We start from the raw sequence: 17,609 nt of genomic DNA, 5'->3' as shown, positions 1-17,609 counted from the left end.
ATTTGTAAAAAAAAAAAAAAGAAAAAAAAAAAAAGATGGTTTAAAGATGATCGTATAACATGCCTCTTTAAATAACAGTAAATACGTCTCCAAAGGGTAGCTAAATTGTCTGAGAACCACACCAAAAAAAATAAAAAAGTAAATAAATGTGGCATATGTGTCATATGTCATTTATAATTAATCCATATGTTACAGCCAAAAGTAAATGATATTTAAGTTAACTTTACAACAGGTGTCACATGCATTCATAAGGAGGCCTATCCAACTGCTCTCCCAATGAGCTATATAAACTGATTTTTTTTTTTTATTATTTTTTTTTCAGTAAATCTCCACTAAACCCATTAAAGAATGTGGTAGATGGAATTATAATGGGACTAGACTCTTTAATCCCCATTCTTCGTCTTTTCTTTTTGGGTTTATATAATTACGAGATCCTGGTTGTGTACGATTCTACCAAACAAATGGAAAAAGAAAGAAATACAAAACAACATATTTCCCTTTCCCAAAAAAAAAAAAAAAAACAACATATTCCAGTTAGAAACACAGAGAAAGAAAAGAGTGTTTTCAAATGTTCATTTTCATTGATAAGACTATTCCAACAGCTTCCACCTACATACATATAAAGCAATTCCACATATCAACAAAACCTTCCTTCTTTTTTCTTCTTCATCTTTTTGGATAAAGTATATATATATATATAGCTTACTGCTTACCAAATCTCACAGAAAAAAGTTGTTTTCAGTGCAGCACTAAAATTGATTGAAAAACAGATTTGTTTTCTCTTTTTGAAGTTAATAAAACCCAAACAAGAATTTATAAAGAGATGCTACCAAACTGGAGAAAACAGAAAAAGGACAAAAGCAATCCCAATGCCATAAGTTACTGATCCCACCAATACAATTCCCTCTTATGTGTGTGTATATATATAATGAATTAATATATTAATATGTGACTACCATCTTCACCAATAAAGGGCTAATGGTTAACAAAAAACATGCATATTTTCAAGGGAAATTGTCTTGTACCCTATTAAATTTTGACCTCATGACAGGCAAAGTTCTAAGTTTCTTAGTTTGACAATTAAGGATCCGAGTTTTGGCTAAGATATGAATTTTGACCATTTCACAAATAGGTCATTTCGTCAATTTTTCCATTTAGATTTTAACAAATTAAGTTAAAGTTGTATCTTTTCCCACATAAAACCAATAAAATTGCGCCACATGCACCACAAATAAGGCGAAATTTTTTTTTTTTTTTTTGTTCTTTCACTTTTTAAAAATTTTTGGGGCCTTTTTTTCTCTGGTACACATGGCGCAACTTTATTGGTCTTATGAGGAAAAGATTACAGCTAACACTTCCACTGTTAAAATTTGAAGGAAATTAAAGAAAAGTCCTTATCTGTCAAATGACCAAAACTCAAATCCTTAATTGTCAATGGGAAAAAACTTAGATACTTGATTATCAAAATTAAAAACTCAAGTCCTTTTTCGTTTGCTGCTAGGGATAATTTGAGAAGAAGAAAAGAAAAAGAAAAGAGTACCAATAATATGACTGAAACCATCACACTCTCTGTCAATCCTTTTATCTTCCATTGATTATAGTACAAGTTACATGGACTTCGACTTCAACCAGAAAAACAGTACCATTAGAAAACCATTTGATACTTTCGAGAGGAGGAAGCTTTCAAGTTTCAATTACTCACCTCAGATTCTATTTTGTTAACCGCAATAATATCAAATCCAGAGCATGGGAGATATGAAAACAGTCTGCTTCCTTTCCTTCCCCACCCCACCTAACATTGAGTGTTTCTCACTGTTAGTTCTGGAATTATTGATCTGTAATTTGTCAGAAGACAATTTATAGTTGATTATAATACCATAGAATAGCATGTATAATCAGTAACACAAATTGAATGGCCAAACAAAATTTGAGATATATCATAATTGAAAAATTAAGAGAATTTGCTCAGCATATAATATTATAGATAATTTTTATTATGTTGTTATTCCTTTGCATAGACATTTTGACTGGAAGCTTTTCATAAAATTTTAAGATATGAAAATAATGAATAAAATAACAAGAGGAATGTATATTTACACCAATCGAACTCTAAGGAAAACATATAAAAACTATATTCTAATAGAGTCAAACACATGCTAAACATTATATCTGAAAACCATGTAATACTCAAGCAATAAGAAGAAACATCTAGTCCTTCTAAACTGTCAAACTTAATTCTATGATTTAAGATACACAGTTTCAAACTTCTAAACTGTCACCATTAGAACCAAGTGGACCTGTTCGTTCCTGATAGTTGCATGCTTCTATCATGTCAAACTTTTAACTTGCTGCAAATAAAAGCAAATCCACCGAGAACCTACCAGGACTTTAAATCTGCATTTCAAAATTAGGTTTCTCTACCATCAATCCCTCAAAACATATATCAGTTGAATTTTCCAAAGAAATACTTGGAAAATACTATCCATTTGGTCTTAAAATCTATCTGATGCCTCAATGGTCTATTATTGACCCTTGACTTACTCCATTAAATAGTACAATTCATTTTTTTTCTCTTTACTGAAATTAGATCGGATTTTTTTTATGCTCAGAAGTTTCTGAATTATATTAGAAATGAACAAACTAAAAATTATAAGGAATGAGAAGAGAACCACTAAAATTTTCGGGATTGGAATCTAAATACATCAAAATTCTTTCTTGATTGAACTGAACATGGATAACCTAACCATAAAAAAAATTAAAAATTAAAAATTAAAAAAATTAAAAATTAAAAAAAAAAAAAAAAGGGACCAAGTATACAAACAAACGTAGAATGTATTTACTTAGAATGTCCACTTCAAAACAGAGCATGGGAGTTTTTTTTTTTTTTTGAGAGTGGTGAAAGAACCTCTAAAAACTGTATTCCCTGATTTTTTTCAAAACAGCTGTGATAAAGGGGCCATGGTGACCAATTAGAAGGGCCACTGGGAGAGATGGAGGTCTTTCAAGTCCTAGGTTTTGTACAAGCATGCAGTTGGGAGAATAAATACATCAATAACAGGAGAATGCACAAGAACACTGGATGGCAAGAGCAACTCCTAGAAGTTACAATCTGAAGTTGAGAAGGTCAAAAATATAAAAATGTAGTAGAATGAATACTGCATAAAGCGGTCATCCAATTATATAATGATCTCAAGAACAAAGACTTATGAGAACCCATGAAAGCTCAGCCCCTTTAAAAGTTCAACTATTCCTTTGTCTCCAAATTGTTCACATTACACAAAACGGAATCACATTCTAAATTTTGTTGCTCTTATTATGACCAAACCTTCCTTGCCAACATGCGAGCAACTCAACTAAAGTCCTTGGCATCACCCATTTATCTGAAAAGAGAGGGCTCTCTTGCCACTGAACAATGAAGAAGAGAACTTGGCTAGAAAAGTAGCACATGTTAAGTTCGTAAATGTAAAGGAACAAAAAGACAGGATTATCTCCTTTAAAAGTGCCTAACTTGAAAATGAGATGTGGTCTCTGGTGCTATTGTTTTGTATGGCGTACTTAGTAATCTCTAATTAGTGGTAGAGATGACAGCTTGCTGAAGACTCTGGCAATGGCTTGAGTTGATGGATTACTGGAGTTGATGACTTATTTGGTGGGAGAAGCCCAGGGCAACGCCTAGTTCAAAGATAGAATTCATGGCTCACAGAAAGGTTTGAAGTAGAGAGGATTGGTTTAACTTGGAAAGTGGTTTGAGGGAGTAGAGTTTTGGTAATTGGTTGATTGGATCATTCTTATTTGTACTCAGATTCTTTGGAGGCGTGAAGCTTAACAGTATGATCTGCTTTTCCAAGGGCTTCTACTGTATCCCTACCCTCTACATGGGTTATGCCCTCTTTTCTGGCACTATTCATTACTACTTGTCTTGTCAAACCAAAAGGAAAAGAAAGAAAGAGGGATTTGTTAATCCTTCTTACATGTACACAACAACAGAACAGAAGAGTGAAAGACAGAATATGCCTCAAAAGACACTGTACAATGGAAGAAGTGTACAAGGGTTCCGGTAATGTTTTACAATCTGGAATTCATACAATCATGTAAGAACTGTCAAAAGCAGACATCCAATCAAACACCACTCTCAAGAATGAATATTTATGCTTTAGAATTGTATGCTCAACCCCTTCAAAATTCCGACTATTTTAATCTCTCCATACAGTTCACATAAGACAAAGTGGAATGGTGTTCTAGACAGTAAATTTTCGTGCTGGTCAAATTTCCTTTTCCAACACTTCAAACAACTCATAACTATCTTTGGCATCACCCTCTATACTCCAAATGATTGAGAACACTGACAACCATAGTTCTCTAGGAACTAGACAGAGAAGTAGAACATGACTAACTAATTCCGTAGAATTTTTACACGTGTAAAACCACACTACTATGATAATATTATGCCTAATAAGATTGCCTATCCCCACCCATACCCAATGCAACGACAAGGTGGGACTGGGAATGGTTTAACTTGGTGTGGACAAAGACGAGGACGAGGAATCGGGTCCCCCATCCTACCCCAACATTTTTTTTTTTAAGTAATTGAGATAATCATTAAAAGTGTAAGGTGCCTCATATACACAGAAAGTATACAAGAGAAGCCACCTAACTAGTAGAGATAAAAAGAATAAGAAAATCATGGTAACTAATCACCATAAGATAAACATAAGCAACTGTCTAGAGATATAAAGTATTAAAAAGAACTAGAAAATCATGGTAACTAATCACCACAGGAGAAACATAAGTAGCTAGCTAGAGATACAAAATGTTGAAAAATAAAGACTTAACCTTCTCCAAAGTCCTCTCGTGGTCCGCAAAACTTCTATCTTTCCTTTCCTCCAATAGACACCACAAAAGGCATGAATGCACCATATTCCACACCGCAGCACTCCGAGTGCTACCGGCAGTCCACTAACAAGCGTACAAATCAAATACTCATCTAGGCATAACCCAAATCGACTGAGGAAAATATTCCAAATGGCACAATCAACCTCGCAATAAAGAAGAAGATGGTCCACTGATTCCCCATCCCTTTTCCCAACCTTACAAGTCCTACCCCAACATGTTACCATCCCTATGGATACATATGTAACTTAGCAATAAAAAAAACTACATATAATAATCTTTTTGTCTTGAAATTATAGTCCCATTTAAGAGATAAGAAAATTTAAGAAGATTGCATTAAATGCATTCTCACTTTTTCACTTTTCTATTTTTTGTCCTACATTGTAGTTCTCATTTAAAAAAAAAAAGATTTCTTTATAACTTCTATTTAGTAGTATTGGGAGGCTATTCTGGGAAAATGAGCACGAATTGCTTTTGACTTTTTAGTAATGGACACAAATTTCAGGAACCTGAAACTAAAAATGTGGCCTATTCAGGGAGGGAGGAAGAAAGCATTTACAATATTATACTTCACCATCAAATAGTAGTAGAAACAAAAAAATTAAAAAAAAAAATCCCAAGATATTGAAAGGTACCTGCGTTTTCAAGATGAATAAGAGAGGACTAGGAAGCTTGACTTGAAGAATTATAGAACGTGAGCTCCATTCTTTCTCTATTAGATTGTTACTAGCTCCATTCCATGGTTCAAATACATACAAGTGAAGTGCTTCCAATTATGGCGACTGAATCTAGATTGTCACTAGAATGATTTATGACTTGCAAGACTATATACCCGAGATACCCAAATTTTGCTCACCAGTAATCTCCACAAGAGCAGTGGCCATGCTTAAAGTGATGGAATCGATGAATATCTCTCACAATTATTTCCCTATGCAAAAGCTCAGAAGTATACTTGATAAAATTATGACAGTCAGTACAAACCCGAAGGTTCTTCATTACCCGAATAGGCATTCCAGAAGTTGTGCTAATGATGCCATACACAACTGCAAGTTTTTCACTGTGATAACCAAGAAGCACTTCCCTTTGTTCTTCTTCTACATCTTGCATCACAAGCGTCACATCATATGTGTATCCGATCTCCTTCAATCTTCCAATCAGCTCATCCAAGTATGTATATATCTCTGTATCTTGTGGGTGTGACCTATCTCCCATTACAAAAGTGTGGACTTGATTCTTCAGTTGGATCCAAGACTGACCAGGGACTTTGTTAACCCTTCTCCGTTGCATCAAGCTCCTCATTTTAGCTGCCTCATCCCATCTCTCACTGGTGGCACACATGTTTGACAACAAAATATAAGGTCCTGAATCTAAAGGTTCAAGCTGAAGAAGTGTTTTAGAAACCCACTTTCCCATCTCAATATTTTTATGAAGTCTGCAAGAAGATAGAAATGATTTCCAAACCCCAGTCAAGTGAGAGATACCATTTTCACGAATGAACTCCTTTGCCTTATCCAAATGACCAGCTCGACCATAAAGATCAACCATACAAGTAAAGTGTTCAACTCCAGGCTTGATGCCATAAACTTCTTTCATCAACCTGAAATATTTGTTACCTTCTTCAAGCAGCCCTGCATGGCTACATGCACTTAAAACCCCCACAAAAGTAACCTCATTTGGTTTAATCCCCTTATGCATCATTTGGTCAAAAAGACAAAGGGCTTTCCTCCCTTGCCCATGTAAAGCACAAGCAATTATCATTGAAGTCCATAACACAACATTCAGATTAACAGTTTCCTTAAAAGCTGTCCAAGCATCATCCAAACAACCACACTTAGCATACATGTCAATTGACGAGGAACTAAAATGAACATCTATTGTGTGACCAACTTTCTGAACATATGCATGGATCTGACGACCAAGTTCCAAAATCCCAGCATCAGCACATGCAGAGATAATGCTTGTGACAGTAAATCTGTCCACTTCAGCTTGTTCTCGGACCATAGAGATAAACATTTTCAAAGCATCTTCATACTCACCGTTCCGAACATACCCGGAAACCATTGAACTCCAAGAAACAATTTCTGTCGTTAATTCATCAGAAATAAACTTGGAATTTTTTTCTCTCACACAGGCCAGAGGCATTTTTCTGAAGATTATGGATGCCTTTTCCATTTTCCCACACTTGCAATACATATCTATAAGTGAAGTCCTTACAAACCCATCGTTTTGAAAACCATACCTCAAAATAAGGCCATGAATTTGTCTCCCTACGTCCATGATGGATAAAGAAGAAACCAAAACCAAAGCTATGGAAAAAGTAATTTTATTGAACTCTGGTCCATTCTTCACCATCTCGTATAGTAACTCCAATGCGGTTCTTTCGTATCCATTTCGCATTAGCCCATCGATGATCGTATTCCAACTTGTAACATCTTTATTGGGTAAACTCCTGAACATACCTAGAGACTTCTTCATGTCTCCAACAAGCAAATTTGCACCAACCATTATGTTCCAGGACACAATATCTCTCTCAACCATTAATTCAAACAATTTTTCTGCATAATCAAATACCCCACATTTGACATAAAAGTCAAGAACAGAGTTCTCCAATACGACATCCAAATTAATCCCATTTCTTAATATCCACCCGTGAATTCCTTTACCCATTCGGAGATCACTTCCACTAGAACAACACTTTAAAACGCTTGACAATGTAAATTGGTTTGCACGAACACCCTCAATTTGCATATCGTTAAAGAGGTCCAACACCATTCTAGACGCCCCAATTCGTGCGTAGCCCGACATAAGAATTGTCCAAGTACGAACATCTTTGTCAGAAATTTCATCAAACAACTTCTGTGCATAATCAAAATCTTGAGATTTCACACAGACATTCAAAATATGATTACCCACGTCCAAATTTTGGAAAGCACCACTCTTGACCGCCTTGGCATGAAGGACGCCAACAGCTGACTCATTTGTTGAATAATGGTATGGTGAAGAGTGGTACCAGTAGGACTGGTATAGACGACTTGTGGTTAAGGAAACCAGAGAGAAAAAGTGGGATGGTCTGGAAAATGCAGTTGAGCTAAAGCATAAGCTTAGACAAGTCCATCTCATTGTTTAACATTTGTAACCAATCCAGCATCATCAGATTCTAATGCTTCGTAGTCATCAATATGCTCTGAAAGTATTAAGACTCTTTCAAGCCCAGAGTGCGGTAGTTTTTAAAGAAACTGCAGCTATAGGGAGTCGAACCAACACCCTTTTAGTCAAACAGGCGTGCATGTCAGTTGTAATGTGTGGCTTAGTAGAGAGAGAGGGATGTGCGTGAGGGAGAGAACGTTGCATCGCCGACAGTAAGTGGTTGTTGACGGTGGAGAACGATGGCTGAGAGAAATGGGGATATGTTTTTGACGCTGAGAAGAGGAGACGAAAATGCTGAACGGGAAGTGAAATGGTTTTGATGTGTTTGACGCTATGGTGCCGGTGGTGGGCGGAGGCGGAAGGTGTGGGTTGTGGTGGGCGGAAGGTGAGAGAGAAAGAGTAGCGTTTGGGGAGAGAAGCACCGGATGGTGGGTGCCGGCACTGTTGGTGGTGAGCGGAGGCACTGGATGGTGTTCGGCGTCAGTGCTTAGTGGTGGCGGCAGTGGCGGGCCGGTAGAGGGAGAAAGGCAGCGTTTTCGGGGAGAGAGAAAGAGGTAAAGTGAAAATGTTGAAAATGAAATGAAAACACGCGTGAAATCCTTTCGGCTTATTTGGAAGTGGGTTTAGGGCCGGTTTTGGATTGCCTTTTAAGAATTTAAAAGTTTTCAACACTCAAAAAATTGGTTTCAAAAAAAAAATATTTATTTGGTAAAAAAATTAAAAGCACTTTTAAGAGTCCAAAAAGCTTAAAAATTGTCAAAACACACTTTTAGTAAAATCTTAAGAGCATGTTTGGGATTGCGTTTGAGAAATAAAGCTTTTAAGTCAAAAAGAGCTTGTAGATAAAAGCTTCATTTTTAAGCTTTTGCTAAAAATGTTTTTTTGGTCATTTTTAGGCTTTTTGGACCTTAAAAGCGCTTTTAATTTTTTTTGCCAAACGAGTATTTTTTTTCTTTAGACGGACTTTTTGAATGTTAAAATCACTTATAGGCCCCTCAAACGCAATCTCAGACAGACCATAAAAATGAAGTTTTTGCTCAAAAGTATTCTTTTGACTCAAAAACTTTATTTCTCAAACACAATTTCAAGCAGACTCTGTATTTGGTTTCAAACTAGTTTTGGGTCGTTACGAAACCAAGGCAGGTTTTTGGGCTTCAGTTTTGTACAGCATTGGGATCAAATTTGGTGTCATCCGTACACTTTGGGTGTGTTTTGTGGTTTGCATTGCTGAAATTGAGGGAATTTAAAGCATGTTTGGAATTGTATTTGAAAAATAGAGCTTTTAATTCAAAAAAACACTTTTTGGCAAAAACTTTAAATTTTTGCCAATAGTGCGTTTTGGTCATTTTACAACTTTTTGAACCCTTAAAACCGCATTTAATTTTTTTATCAAACTAGTACTTTTTTCTTCAAACGAACTTTTTAAGTGTTAAACGCACTTTTAGACCTTTTAAATACAATCTCAAACATGCTCATAGTGGTTTGAAAAAATAACTATTGTGCACACCTCCATCCTAAGAACAAATATTTTTCAATTAAACCCCTTGCTAGCTTAAGAATAGCAACCCCCACGTCAGGGATGACACAAAAAAACAATATTTTATCAAACACATTAAAGCAACATACTATTTAATGTTCACGTCACACCTCGTCTGGTTTAATGCGTACATATTAATGTCCAAAAGTGTGTGCTAACTTGCACACAAATTAACTTCATTACTAAGTTATGCCCTCCAACCCCCCAAGAAACTCCATTATACAGTACATGGGAATGCTGCATGAAGTCAACCATGAACAACTAGTATGATAAAGCAACCCAAAACAACTGTAATTTTTCCGCAATCACAGCATCCAAACAACATAAACATGCTCCTGTTGCTAGCGGCTGTGTAGCGTTCTTGCTCAACCGAACTCTCAGCCTCATGCATAAATGTGGATCGAAGAATAAATACACGCATCAATATTACCCTAAACTACAAACACCTGATGATGCTTCATGATATCCGATCGCAACAGTTGAGGAAATAGCCTCACTCTAATCATCAAACACTTTTTTCTCAATTTTGGTTTTGCCATAGCCATCTTGCTTCTGGCTTGTGCTTTTTGGCAACTATTTGGCATTGGGTGCATTGAGGAAGAAGTTTCTTTGGATTTACCTAAAGATTTTTGGAATTCATGAGCCAAACATATATCGGTAAACTAATTTTTCGAAAATATATATATAATGAAAAAATTTGGTATCAGTTTGTATCATACCTTTTTTTTTTTTTAATACAACAACCCACACCTTCCCAAAAAAAAAAAAAGAAAAAACGAGAAAGTTCTAATGAAGAGACTTGATGCTCTAAAAGAATCAGGTTAGCCTACGATTTCACAATTATAAGGGCGGATAGAAATAGGAAGACAGTGAAAAGCAGAGGAACAGCAACCCTCCAACTGTGGCAACCGTGCGTTGTGAGATCTTAGATGCTAGCATGCTTCCTCCCACCACTGCCAATGAGGTGCAGATGGTATGTCCTATTGTGGCACCCACGGCCACTCCAATGGCGTTTTTGTGTGTAGCCAGCTGCAGAACCAGAAGTCATTGTCCAAAAAATATTAGAAACTAAATTAACTTTAAATTTCCAAAATTTGACTTGACACGGCAAAATTCAAGCAAATACTACAGGATTCTTTGAATATGAAAAGAAAACAAACACATTCTGTAGGATCAGATCTATATGGATATGAAAGGCAAGTGTTCCACAAGAAAACAATCTACTTTGAAAATCAAGAATGCCCAAAATAAAACATTTTCCATTACTACATACACTGACAGTATTTCAATGGCGAGGAACGAGTGTTCTATTACCAAACTAGAGAGGTAAGCCACTTCTGTTCAAAATTTGCATATGATGACTTTTGATGCAAGTATAACTCTCATAACTGCTAAATATGTTGACCGTTGCATAAAATAGTCAATGAAGTACCCCATATATATAACCATTGGGTATTTCCAAGTCAGTATACTCCGTTCCTTTATAAAAATCTGAATATATATATATAAATGGTTCCATTCTTCCCAAAAGCCCACCCAAATTTGGCATTCCAGAGAGCCTACGCTACACTACCACTCATTTGCAATTTGAGTATTTAGGCTAGATCCAAACTTAACTCTTAACAGAAAGAAAAAAAATTAAAACAAACTTATTTGGAAATAGGCACCTCATAACTTATCCTTTTACATCTCAAAACCAAAAGCAGCAAAGTTTGGAGTTGATAGCCAATCATATAAGGGAGCACATGGGTGCTGAACACAAACAAACAAAACCGCTATACAGAAGTTCTTTTTCTTTTAACAATCTTTTTGAATCAGACACTGTCCGCAGAAGAAACAGTGGGATCACATAAATATTATTCCTAGGTCCACTTAATTCTGTCAAAGAAAAAACTGCAACTTTAACCTATAGCTTTCTTACATTATAATTGTCCTTAATCATATATCTTGTAAAGTAAGCATGATCACACACTAAGAATCCATATAATGACAATAAAAATTTAATATCAGAACTTATTTTTGAATAGTTCCACACTCGAATGAAAGAACCAAAATAAAAACACATATAAGGGAGTACAGAGGAGCAAACTGAATTCATTCATGATGGGCAATAACCGTGAATAAATGTAAAATGAGCCACAAATGAACCAAATGGAGGAAAGAGCCCAAAAAAATATTCTTACAGCAATTGTTGCTATCTGGCTACGGTCTCCCCATTCTGCTAGAAATGTTAATATGAATGCCTACAAACAGTGAAACAGAACTCTTTTCAGCCACGACAGTCAACATAAGACTTAAAAACAAATAACTCCTAAAAGACTCAGTTGAATACACATCAGAATATGAAAAATCATGCCCAGGGACCCTTCTTTAATTATTTGTTCTTTAGGTAGAAAGATCATATATAATTTATATGTACTGCAAATGTTGAATTAATAAAGAACATAAATATAAGAATCTCACTTTCAGCATTTATAATGTCATAAAGAAATAGTTGAGTGCTTCACATACTCTCAAGTGCTTACTCCCTGACGTGGCAGTAAAAATCACCATTGGATGAGACAATAATGAAGTACATGTATCATCCAATGATAATTTTCATTGATATGTCAGGGAGTAACCATTTGAGGGTGAACACTTAGGAGTATACGTAACATTTCTCAGAGAAATAAGAACCATGTGCGCAAGGCATACCTCCAAAAATATTGGTGTACAGAATCTTGAAAAGAAGCGGCGGAAGGTTGTTTTCCCTTGTCCACCCTCAAGTTTCTCTTCTACCTGAATACATGATATGAAATCAATTTCAGGGCAAGGAAAGTACCAAATTCAACAAAATTAATTTGCATGTGCAGGCCTGAACAGGGTATTTAATGCAGCATCCTTCAATGAATAGTAATAAATTAGAAAATATATGCGAGTAAAAAACAAATTATAAGAATAGAGAACTTGAAAAACTTCTTTGAATTGTAAGAGCTGAAAAAGAAGGAAAAGAAAAGTTCCTCACTTGAATAGACATCCATAAATTTCAAAAAGTGGAATCAGATGTCTAGACAAGCTATTGGATATTTATTTGTTAATCAAGAAATTGAAAAAGAAAAAAGAAAGGCATACATTTATTCGAATGGAACAGAATATATGCAAGTCTGAAACTCGAAATGAATCATAAAATACATACTTCTTCAATCTCTTTTTTCTGAGAAGATTTTGAATCTGATCTCCAGGCAATGTAAAGTAACCGCAACCCAAAAAATGCATAAAGAACTGCATATGGAAACGATACAGAAAGCTTAGGTTCATTTGACCTCATTCAGATGCCAACTCATGTTATCTACTCCCATATTGTTTGCCCTCTATTCCATTTTGGGAAGTCCCAAATACCATCCACTTTGAAAAGTTAATGGACACAAATTCAATAACTTTTACTTATCAAAAAAACAAATTCAATAACTTTCCTAAGTTACCCTTTTCTTTACTTGAAACGTCAATACCCTCGTTATGTTACTTTTATTTCAAAGGCAATGCAGTAAATAATGTCCTCTTAAATTATCGAGTACCGTCCTTCTAAAAGATTAGTTTTTCTTATGTGGACAAACAATATGGGACAGAGAATAATTTGATAAACAAACTGGAAACACAATCTAAAAAACACAATATAAAATTCAAAAGTTGGGAAGAGGGAACCCAAATTCAAGGTTCATTCAAAATTGGTAGAGCCGCAACAAAGACAATAAAAAAAACAGTTTAATACAGTTGATCAGCAAATCTTATCAAGCACCATACTGTAATCAATCAAGAAAAGGCATCAAGAAATATAATTTCAGGCAGGTTAAAGCAGCACCAAAGGTTGTCTAAGTCCCAAATAGTAACCAGGTGCTAACCTCATCTCATATGCTGGCTTGTACCTTTTTCAAAAAACATTCGGCCAACCAAGGCATGATCTACACAATAAGACATCATGGTGCATAGAGATACATTTACAGTTTATTGTATTATCTTCTGCGTTGTTTCCAGATAGTGATAGGGAATATAATGCCAGCTATACATAAGTAATTTTAAGTCAACATTACAAGACCACTGCCAATTTTCTACATGCTTCACTAATCTAATGGCTATGTGACCAAAAGAAGAAAACAAAATCCAAAAAAAAAAGAAAAAGCAGAAGACAATACCTGTAGCTGCACTATTTGTATGCTTTCTGGATATTAAATTTGGCACAATCCTACCAAGTCCAGTGGAAAGTACCTAATGACATGCACAACTTCTTTAATCTTGATAACAATAAGAGAGCACCTTTTTTTTTTTCACTTATTAGTGCTTTGCAGTTTCTGGAACCATTCCATTGCAGCATCAAGAAATGATTACATCATCAGAACCACAAAAAGAGCAAGGGGTAAAGGAAATGAAGCAATTACTGTACTCCGAGAAACTTGGCTAAACTCACTGTCATTACAATCAAGGCAGAGAGTGCACCAGATAAAACAATTGACTTGGGGTGACGCATTGCCATAAGAGCCGCTATTATAAATGTCTCATCTCCAATCTAGAGCATAATTGTCAATTAAAGAGAAAAAAAAAATCATCAAGTCAATAAGCAGCAATCCCATAAAGAAAGGAAATATATCATACAACCAGCATCAAAAGGCAAGCATTGTCACTTGTTTGTTAATATGAATTGGTCCATTTTCATGCTTTAACTAATTTTAGAGCATCACCAATGAGCTCTCTAAAGTTTAGCCAAATTTTAGCTAAAAAATCTACTTCTGTTATTTTATATAACTACTTTTTACAAGCACCAAATATCCAGCTCTCTAAATATTTCTCTACTTTAACTAAATATTATTTTTATATTGATTGTTAGTTGGTTGAAACTAACCACCAAAGAGAAAAAAAGGCTTCCAAGTTTACATATGGGGAGAGAAAACAATGAAAGTAATAAAATAATGAATGGCTAAAGAAAAACTAGCATCAAATATGGATAGAGATTCTGACAAGAATTAATTTGGAGAAAGGATGGGGAGCTTGATAAATGGGTGCTTTTTAGAATCTTCTCTAAATTTTAGCTAAATGTACATTTTAAAGAGCTCGTTGGTGATGCTCGTAATGATATTTGCCGATTACTTATTAAAAAAAAAAAAAAAAAAAGGAATAAAGATAAATGCGAGAGGTTATATACCAAAAGTTGCTACAACCTGTGCTAATAACCCCCAAAAATTGAGTGCACCAACCTCACTGACGAGAATCATTGATAAACTTGCTAAAAATGCATCAAAAACTCCAAGACCTTCAGAGTTCAAGTTGAGACTGACACCAACAGAATCGAGACCAGTCTTATCCCCAATAGTTTCGAGGTCGCGCAGATTAAACTGTACACAGAAATTAATATATAATTATTATAACAAATACATTAAAAAGAACCATAAACTAAATCTTCTAATTTGAATACCCAAGTTTTACACAACGCTTAATCCTCTCTCAAAAAGACAGGAAATTATGTGTACCAGAAGCATTTAAAATCCAAAATTTTAGAACTTCATACATGTGGCACATGGGTTGTGGAGAAAATATTATTAACGAAAGAAGCTGAAAGTTCTAATCATCATAAAGAGAATTTCATGCATCTAGGGCTATGTTTATTTGGTAAAAAGTAGGGAAAAAACAGTTATTCAAGCTTGGAATCATAAATTTAAAATAATCACGAAAGTTGCTTAAAGCACATCAGGATGAAAATGAAAATCAAATTTATAATCTTATATTTCCAATGATACATGAGTGTTGCCTGTTTAGCCTTTTCTTTCTTTTCTTTATAAATTATCTTATTTACCAAGAATGTACTCGGGCGAGCAATAGAGAATGGTTGACTTAGTTCAGGTTGGATTTCAATTATATTTCACTTCTCCCCACCCCCATCCCCACCTGATTCTCATATCTCTCTGCACTTTTCTAGATTTAGTCAGTCTCTCTCACTAACCATTTTTGCCGCTGAACAACCCTAAACTTTCTTTCTTCAACTACATACTCAAATCTTACAGTAAAAGCAAAAAAACTCTGGCTGGGTTTTGGTCCTCGTCCGCCATTTTTTGCAATCCAAGGTAAAACCCAATGACCAACTCATGAAGCAAAGGTCACTTTCGTATCTCCCCATCCCCTCATTGGGACCAATTACGTATTTTTTTTTAAAAAAAAAAAACAGAGTATATGAAAAAACTAGATGGGAATCAGATTCAGAACCATTTTGTGAATTGGTGCTTTCTAATAGAATTATTAAATTTTCAACTGGAAGCATTTTAAGTAGAATAGAACGGAGTCTTTAAGTTTTGGAAAATTTGACTTCGGCTTAGTTGATAATATGGTTTTAATTGTTTTGAAAACAAACCAGCAGCAAGCAATATAATTCAGATATCCATTCCCTCTCCATTTCCTCGGTTCTCCCCAACAAAATAAACCAATTTAACCTTCCATTTCTCCAGAATCAACATACAAGGTGTACATTATAAAATTGTCCTTTTCCCATTTCTCGTCAATTTTCCCAGCAGCCAAACAGACCGTAGAGAGCAAAAGAGAGAGGTGAGACTGACCTTGCCACGGCGGCCCAGATCTCCGGATCCACTAGACTCTTCCTTCTCAGCTTCAATCACAGACTCCTATTTCACACAAAACAAATTACTCACAATCAATACACCTATATACTCACAAAATATACGAGAGCGAGAGCGAGAGCGAGAGAGAACCTGAGCCGAGACGGGGTGGAGAGCCAAGAAGAAGGCGTTGAGGAGGATTAAAAGGAAGAAGATCGAGCGAGTGGCGGTTCTAGGGTTTGATCGCAAATCCATCGCACCTTCTACTCAATTCCTTTAGAAAATGGAAAATCCGTAGACTCAGAGAAAGAGAGAAATCTAAAAGGGTTGTGCGACTCTGCTGATCTCTTCTCTTTCTTTGCTGGAATCAAACGGAAAGGCTTTTTGCTTTCCTCGATTGCTGAGATGAGAGAGCGAGAGAGAGATCCCGCGAAGATCTCCAAGAGTTGGCGTAGAAACGCCTTTGCATATATAAAACACGAAAGGGTTAGCGTCGGTGGTGGTGGTAGCTGGTAAAGGGAAATTGAAGGTTTTGACTTCCATTATTTAACATAGATTATACCTTCTCTCTCATTTTTGTTATCATATATGCAACACATCTAAATACCAAGAAATTAAAAAATAATAATAATAAAAAATAAAAATAAAAAAACCAAGATTTTTTTTTTTTTTTTTTTTTACATGTCAACACAACAAAAAGAGTAGGGTTGGGCAAATTCACTGCCTACCGACTTTCGATCGCCTACTGACCGATAGCCAACCGACTTCTACCGACACCGCTTAACTAATGGGCAGTAGGTGGAACAATTTTTTTATTTCGACAATTTCGGTTCCGCAGGCGAAATAAAATTTGTTAGCCAAACCGACTTTACCGACCGACTTTTCGCCGATAATTTTTAATTTTTTCATATATCGACATTACCGACTGCAGTTCGGTGTCGGAAATACATGTTGGTCAGTAAAGTCGGTAAAATTACCGACTTTAGTGCGGTTAACAATTTTTTCTTCCAACTTTGGCCGACACCGACCAACGCCCACTCCTAGGAAGGGGAAAGGTGATTCAAACTAATAACATTCGCTTCATGAAATGGTACACAGCCGATTGAACTACCCTTTGTTGGCAAAACCAAGAAATTATATCTTCGTGTATTGAATCCAAATCAAATCCATTTTATTTTACCATAAATTTAATTTAAACCAACTCTTAAAAAATAAGGGGAAAAAACATCATACAAAATATATTTTCTATCATTTACTTGAGTTTTTTAGATTTCTTCCATCAAGAATTTGGGTTTAGCTATGGGGATGGAACCAATGTAAGAAGGTTAAGAAAAGGAAACCTATTAACACCAATTTTTTTTTTTTTTTGGTCAATTTCTCATGTTTTTCTTCCAAATACAAATCCTGAAATTGAACCGATGCATTCACAAATGAATAATCTACCAATTAATCCTCAATTT

General features: G+C 35.4%; 1 pseudogene; it reads right to left on the bottom strand.

Annotated features, from left to right (window-relative positions):
- Positions 1 to 1,548: 1,548 nt before the first annotated feature.
- Positions 1,549 to 16,698, bottom strand: LOC132170213 (pentatricopeptide repeat-containing protein At5g04780, mitochondrial-like; annotated as a pseudogene).
- Positions 16,699 to 17,609: the final 911 nt, after the last annotated feature.

This window comes from Corylus avellana, chromosome ca2 (genome assembly GCF_901000735.1).
Source record: "Corylus avellana chromosome ca2, CavTom2PMs-1.0".
Lineage (NCBI taxonomy): Eukaryota > Viridiplantae > Streptophyta > Magnoliopsida > Fagales > Betulaceae > Corylus > Corylus avellana.
Note: the sequence above shows the minus strand (reverse complement) of the source record. Positions and strands in the feature narration are given on the sequence as shown.